The sequence below is a fragment of the Petaurus breviceps genome, unplaced genomic scaffold, assembly GCF_028583685.1.
Source record: "Petaurus breviceps papuanus isolate PSGF00001 unplaced genomic scaffold, PetGlider_PUasm1.0 118, whole genome shotgun sequence".
In the NCBI taxonomy this organism is placed as follows: Eukaryota; Metazoa; Chordata; class Mammalia; order Diprotodontia; family Petauridae; genus Petaurus; species Petaurus breviceps.
The window spans coordinates 10,798,514-10,806,465 of record NW_027185616.1 but is presented as its reverse complement, the minus strand read 5'-3'; the positions used below and the strand labels follow the sequence as shown (position 1 = coordinate 10,806,465).

General features: G+C 38.8%; 1 pseudogene; it reads left to right on the top strand.

Annotated features, from left to right (window-relative positions):
- The first annotated feature begins 699 nt into the window (after positions 1 to 699).
- LOC138160974 (zinc finger protein 79-like) lies at positions 700 to 2,145 on the top strand (annotated as a pseudogene).
- Positions 2,146 to 7,952: the final 5,807 nt, after the last annotated feature.

Here is a 7,952-nt window from a genome sequence, read left to right as displayed (position 1 = left end):
CCACCTTTTGGCTCATGTAGTTTTTCCAAAAGAATGAATGAATATCAGTCAAGTGTTTACCACATGACAAATACCATCCTAACCACTGGAGATACACATTGAAAATAGTTCCTGACCAAAAAGAGATGATGAGGTCATTCTTTCTATGAAATCACACTAGAGATAAGTGTAAGAAGAAAACTGAATATAGGTCAGGTTACAAAGGACAAAAAAAGGGGAAAAATTAAACAAAACAAAACAAAGAAACTACAAAATAAAGATTTGGAGCACAGTGCTGTCCATGGTATCATAGAAACCACTTAGCACCACAGGATTAACCCTTCCAAAGTCAATTCCTTTGAGTTACACAAGCATCCTTTCAGAAGGCTAGGGATAAAATTGTGGCATATCAGCTGACAATGTATTCAATACCTTCCACTAAAGTTATCCTCCAATATTTCAATATGGTGTGGATACTGAAAGGCTATGCTAGTGGAAGTCAAGTTTTGGCAAATTCTCTCAAGCTAAAAAAGCTTCATATACCTGGTGGCCTCAGATGACCAAGGATGCACCTAGCGAAATATAGGTTCTTCAAAAAAGCCATCTTCTGACTTAGCTGCTAAACCTCCTACCCTGAGAAGTCAGGGCTTAAGAAAAGCCACCCATCTCCCCTCCATCCAGGGACTGTCCAGGGGCAGTGATCCAGAGCATCCTACCCCAATGACGGCAGAAGGAGCTAGGTATTCTCAGGACTTTGTCCATTCTGAAGAAGGAAAACTAGGAGATGAGGTTATGGCTGGTGTGCCCTTGTCAGCCAGGTCCCATGACTCTATGGTATTTAAATATGTGGTCATGGACTTCACTCAGGAGGAGTGGGGGCACTCCTCTCTCTTTCTGAGACCTTCCTCAGAAAGACCTGTACAAGGGCCTTATGATGGATAAGTATAGTAACCTGGTTTTGCTGGGGCTTCCAGTTTCTAAGCCTGATGTGAACTCTGAGTTGGAGCAAGGAGAAGACTCATGAATACCCAGCCTAGGAGACTGCACCTAAGTCCAGAGAATCACTTCCAAATCCTGACTGTTTAGAAGATAACTCAACTGCACCCAAAGAAGAAGTAATTAAAACACTACCAAGAACTGGTCCAGAGGACCCTAAATTTCAAGAGACCTGGGAATGTGATAGCAGACAAGAGAGATATTTAAGGCAAGTAAAAATCACTCACAAGAAACCTTCTCCTGGAGGGAAAGGTCATGAAGGTACTGAACCTGGGAGGAACTTTGGTCTGAGATCAGTCCCTGTTAAACAATAGAGAGTTCATATAGGAAAAAGCCTCTTTAGATGTAGTACACATAGGAAGAAATCAGACCTAGTTAAACATCATAAGATACATACTGGAGAAAAGCCATACACTTGTAATGATTGTGGAAAAGGCTTCAGTTACTGTTCATCCCTTTCTCAGCATCAGAGAATTCATACTGGAGAGAAATTCTATAATCTATAAATGTAATGAATGTGAGAGAGCCTTCAGTGACTGCTCAGCCCTTATTCAACATCAGAGAATTCATACTGGAGAAAAACCTTATGAATGTGGAAAAGCCTTCCACCACAATGCAATTCTCACAAACCATAAAAGAACTGATGCAGGAGAAAAACCCTATAAATGTATTCAGTGTGGGAAATGCTTTGGATATTGTGCAGATTTTATTCAGCATCAGAGAATTCATGCTAGAGAAAAACCCTATAAATGTAATGAATGTGGGAAAGCCTTCAGTCAGAATGCAAATCACACAATCCATTAGAGAATTCATACTGGAAAGAAACCATGTAGGTGTATTGAATGTGGGAAAGACTTCAGTCAGAGTACAAACCTCATAATCCATCAGAAAATTCATACTAGAGAGAAACCTTATGAATGTAATCAATATGGGAAAGCCTTCAGTGATAGCTCAGCCCTTATTAGACATCATGTCATTCACACTGGAGAGAAACCTTATGAATATAATGAATGTGGAAAAGATTTTAATCAGAGCTCATTATTTACTCAACATCAGAGAACTCATACTGGAGAGAAACTTTATAAATGTAAGGAGTGTGGAAAAGCTTTCAAAGCTTTCAGGTACAGTTTAGCCTTTATCAGATATCAAAGACTCCATACGGGAGAGTAAACACAGGACTATACATGAAAGCAAGGAATTTCTCAGTCACATTTTTTTTCTTTTTCTTTTTAACAGTGGTTAGTTGTTAGGAAGAAAAGTGTCCATAAGGGATTGCAAACTACTTTCATGTCAGGTGACTATTATAGATATTTTTTCTTTTTGTAACAACTTGGCCAGTGCCACATACAGAGGCCTTTAATAAATGTTCATTGATTTTAAAATAATGATAATAATTTAACAATCAATTTTGACCAACATTTGGCCAACTCAAGGAAAATGGACCTCAGATTTGGCAGACTCATCTACAATAAACATCCTATGCCTTTAACTGGAGCCAGTTTCTTTCTACCTTTCATCTTAGTTGTCTCTCTATTCAGAAAAATTTTCTCATACTTCTTGTCTTCTGTGTCTATGGGCCTTTCCAAATCTAATTTCAAAACTCTTTTTACTGTTTACTAATGTTCCATCATTTTTCCTCAGTCACGTAGATTGGATATTTTCATGCATAGCATATCACCTCTACTCTGAAACATACTAAATTTTGAATTATGTGAAATATTTGCATCAAAAACTATTAAAACATTAAGATGATATTTTAAGAAAATTAGAGAAATACAATCACAAAGTAAGGAATTGTCTACCATTCAGGTTGTTCAAAAAAGAAAGCAGCAAGAGGATCACATCTATGACTAGTGTTGAAGGGTTATTGTTTTTTCCCTAAAAGGTGCAATATCCATTCAAATCAAAATTTATTTAGTACCTTCTATGTACCAGGTTTGGGGGTTTGAAGGGAATAAAAAGGTAAATAAGATATGGTTCAAACTTTCAAGAAGCTTATAGTTTACCAGGAAAGATAAGACATACAAAAAACATATTAAAAATTAGAATGTGATAAGTGCTTAAGAGAGATACCAAATGCATCGTGAGAGTTACTAAGAGACATAAGTCACTTTTGACTTAGAGAAAGGACAGTAAACAGGGAAAATATTCAAGGGAACATGGCATTTGATCTGGGTCTTTAAAACAGATTCAAAAGGAAGAGATGACATTGGAAGTAGCTTCCAGGGATAGAAAGTCATATAGGCAAAAGCATGAAGACATGAAAGTACATAATAATAATAAGTAATACTTTGGCTGCACTAGAATATACATAAGGGAGTGGTGGGAAATAAATTTGGAAAAGGTTAGAGGAGGACCTTGAAGGTAAGGCTGAGTTCAGAATTTTTTCCCATACATAATGGAAAGCTATTGAAGACTTTTGAGGATATTAGTGATATGATCAATGGTGGAATTGATCAATCAATTAGGAAGACTAAGCTAGAATCACTGTTTAGGATGAACTGGAGGTAGATAGGAAGCTATTTTAATAGTACAAATGAGGGGTAATAAGGGCAAGAGCAAGGGTGGTAGTTCTAGGAACAGATGCAAGACACATTGAGGATGTAGAATTGGCTGCATTTATTCCTGATTGGCTAGGGAGTGGGCAATAACAGGAAGCAGAATTCTAGGAAGAGGAGCAGTTTGGTGGAAGACAAATGAGTTCTTTTTTTTGGACATGATGAATTTGATTACTCAAAAAAGGAGCAAACATATGTTACCTTGAAGTAGTAAAATCATTGCAATGAAGCATTTAAGAGACAGGCTACCAAACTATAGCCATTGGCAGAATGATCCCTATTTAAAAGGAAAGGAGGGAAGGAAGGAAGGAAGTGAGGGTGGAAAGGAAGAAGGGAGGAAGGGAGGAAAGGAGGAAGGGAGGAAGGGAAAAAGGGAGGAAGGGAGGGAGGGAAGGAGGGAGGGAGGGAGGGAGGGAGAGAGGGAGGGATACATGGCACCTGTTCTCTTGCCTAAATTAAGATCCTCTTAGCTCCCAAAATGTCCATTACATACAGCCTGGAGTTGATGTCATGCACCATTGAGTAATCCCTGTAATGTAACATGACTTGGGGCTGAGAGATTTTTTTCTTCTGCCTTATTCTCTTATTGTCCATCTTCAGCTCTCCTGTCACAATCATCTGACAACCATAGCAGCAGACATATTTTCTTTCTTTCTGGATTTGTTTTATTCATGGTCTTTATCCCCAACTATTACCTCGTTTTCTGTTGGTTGCATTTGGTCCATTAGTCTTACTTTAAAATTGCTTTCATTTCTAGAATTGTCTTATTTGAGATTCTCATTACTTGAATCTCTCATTTTTCACTAAAGAGCTTGTCACATTACTCATTTGGCCCTTCTCCCTGCTATTACTCTTCTTATTTCAGTATTTGTCTCCCCCGCCATTTTTCTGCACAGCATTAGGCTTAATTACCCTTTATGCTTGTTTCATCCTGAGGTTATGGCATTTTCTTTGAGTCTTCCAACAGTATCGAATTTTGCTCTTTTTCATATTTTTTCTCACACTATCTATTTTGCTTTTACTCATCCTGTTATTCCCAAACATCTCATTCCAGGTCTTTATTGTTTCTGATTTGCTAAATGTTTTCTCCATTCCCTAGATCTTTGTTTTTCACCAAATCTCCAAATGTCTGATTAGTAGGGCTAATAACACCCATTAAAACTATAGAAGCATCTGTCCTAGAGAGCAAACTGCTTCTCCAATTCATCTCCAGAAACCCCATGAAATCTATATAGCAATGGGCCTCCCTCCGGCTAAATCTTTACCCTCAGAGTAGGGAAGCCAACAATCCCCTCAGACTCCAATCCCTGTGGGAAATGTACTCCCTGCAGGAGGGTGCTATAACAGCTGGCCACCCAGCATTTTGCCAAAAATCCCTCAAAATGTAACATCAACTTATCAGAGGGACATGTTTCTCTCAGAGCATGCTGTGAATCCCTGAGAGTCATCTGGGCCTACAAAGTGTTATTCTGAAGTCAGAAATGAGGTCCAGGGAAGCAAGAAGGGCTCTTCAGTTCCAACTGCTAGCAATGGGACCCAAGCTACTTTGCCTAGTAAGGTAGGCTGGGTGACTGGATGAAACATTCTTTTTCATTTCCCATGATAAAGAGAAGTAACAGGATTCTGACTCTGGGTCAGATGCCCTTCTCTCTCACAGGGGAGCTTAACAGCTGGGCTGTCCCTTGGGAAAATAGGTGAAATCTGTCTTCAGCAGCCTGCTTTGCTTTGTCTTGGCCACTCTCCACTGGGTAAGCTCACTAACCCATGGCTGCCCAGAACTCCCACAGAATCAGACTTCTGGTATACTCTCTTTCCTCACATTGAAACTTATCTATCCCAAGTCTATTACCCCCAGTATTGCTGAGTGATTGGCTGCCCAGGCAATTTACTCAAAACCAAGTATTTCCTGATTCTCCAACACCAACACCACTAATACCACTACCACCTCTCACTTGTCAGCACTCTCAGCGGATACAGTTTAAATCCCGCCTTGGGTATTTATTACACTCAAAGCTAATAAGCTCTGTGACTCAGTGTCCTCATTTGTAAAACAGAGATAATAAAAGCACCTATCTCACAGGTTTGTGAAGGTCAAATGAGATATCCATCAAGTTTTGCAAATATTAAGGCACTATATAAATACTATCTAATATTATTATTGAAATTACTTTGTATTGAGTGGTTTTTGAAAGACTAGCAAAGAAGTATTTCTGACAGGGAGTATTTAGTAAGTATTTAGCTGCTTTTTGGTTAATTTGGACAAAAAAAGAAATCACTTTGTGTTTATTTCTGTGTGTGTTGTGGCCCCACCAACACTGCTCCCACCCCTACAATACCATAGACCCTCCCAGGTGACAAAGATTGTTTGTCTTTATGACCCCAGTCAAATGATGAGAAGCAAACTGCTAGAGTATACAATATAAAGAGCTGGTCTCAGTAAGAAGGATATGGGATAAAGTCCTACTTTTGATGCATATAGGCTTCTGAGTAACCCAGGTGACTGTCTACTCATTACTATGCAGAGAAAGTGCTCATCTACATTGATAGAGGGAATTCCCTACCAGGAGCTCCCTATACTCTTAGTAGGTCTGATCCAAAACTACGCAACCTATCATATACTTATACTTAGTAAATGCTTCATAAATATTTGTGAATTGAATTTAATGAATTTATCTGAACTAAGATATTAATTACAGATAAAGGTTTACAAAGTGACCTTTCCTGCATGACATTTGCATTTCATTTGGGGTCTTCCACACCTTAAACTGAAAGGAGTGACCAAAGTAATATGAAAATCTCAGGCCTCATATGGCAGTCAGTGGATAAGATCTTTGGAGAGGAGGAAGAAAAAAAGGGAATCTACTGATTCATGAGTTTGGGCCTAGACAACCGTGATAAAGGGAAAAGAAAGGACACCCCTGGACCTTCTGGTGTGTGTGTGTGTGTGTGTGTGTGTGTGTGTGTGTGACTTCTCTGTTGGATGTGGACCTGTTATTTCCATCGTGTCAGAATATCCCAGTGAAGAAACTTATTCTAACAATATAGGCAAACCTCAGTTCATCAGGTTACCTGAGAGGCTAAGGGATTTGCTTAGTATTCATCCAGTATGTGTCAGAGGCTTGAATCCAGGTACTCTTAACTCTAAGGCCAACCCTATCACCATTATGCCTTTGCCCTACTAAGCAGCCTCTCAGACTCTCAGTGAATTTGTGTTTTTTAAGATATTTTCTAACCCCTGTCCTTCTGTTCTTTCTAGAAATTTTATCCACCTGCAATATTATGAGGATAGATGACACGTGTCAGATTTTCTTTCAATGATTTTGGGGGCTTGATTTAGTCTAGCAGTGCTCCTCCTTCCCCCACCTAATATCAAAAGCTCCTAAGGCAAAAAGAGTCAAGCTAAGCTCTCTCAATACAGCAGGATGCTGAATCAGACCTTTAATCAAAGCCAGGCTAAAGATGGTAGTAAACATGACTGAAGGAAGATTTAGAGATACCTTGGAGCATCCAGTTTTTAAAACATCCAACAAAAGAAAATCCAAACTCACACAAAACACAATAATAATATTTCTAAGGAAGATTTTTTTTTTATTTAAGAATTTATATGATTTTAAATAATTATCTCCAAAGCGTTTAAGTGCTTATTTACAGAGGATTGATCGGGGCCATTGTTAGGATGGTGAAACTTAAAAGTTCACTGCCAATTGTCTATCAATTATCAAAGAACATAATCTCTAAAAATGTGTATGAATACACTCTAAATCATTCATGGTTTTTCATGAGCATATCTATGATGTGATAGCCAGATACAACTGAACTTTTATGATTATTCATATTTATGATTATTCAGCCAATCAACAGTAGAAACCTGAGACAGTTCAGTCTCTACTCACAATGCCTGCTTCTTATACCCCTTTTAAACTGATGAGGTCCCCTTCTCACTGTGAAGATAGAACCATCTCTTAAAATGAGACAAGGGCGGGGACAGTGGATGCTACATCTGTCCTGATACTTTGAGGGTGGGTGGAAAGAAAAAGGCTGTAGTTTCAAATCACTTCACCTAAAATTGTCTGACATGTGTCACACCAGGGATAGATTCGTGACTTTTCTCATTAAACAACAGTCTTGCCAGGATGTCGATCTTTCTATGGCATCAGTCATAAATGGCAGTATGGCATACTAGAAAGAGCCCTGGAGTCCATCTAGGGTCAAATCCTGATTCTTCTACCTGCCAGCTGTATTAGTATAAAAGCAATTTCAACCTCTAAACCTCAGTTTCCTCATCTATTAAATAGAGCTAATGATTACTTGAATTGCCCTTATCACATGAGCCAAGTGTTTTATAACCCTTCCCCACCCCACACTGAGCCCATAACTGCAATGGTGTTGGGAACTGCTATTCATAAAATTCCCAGGGGG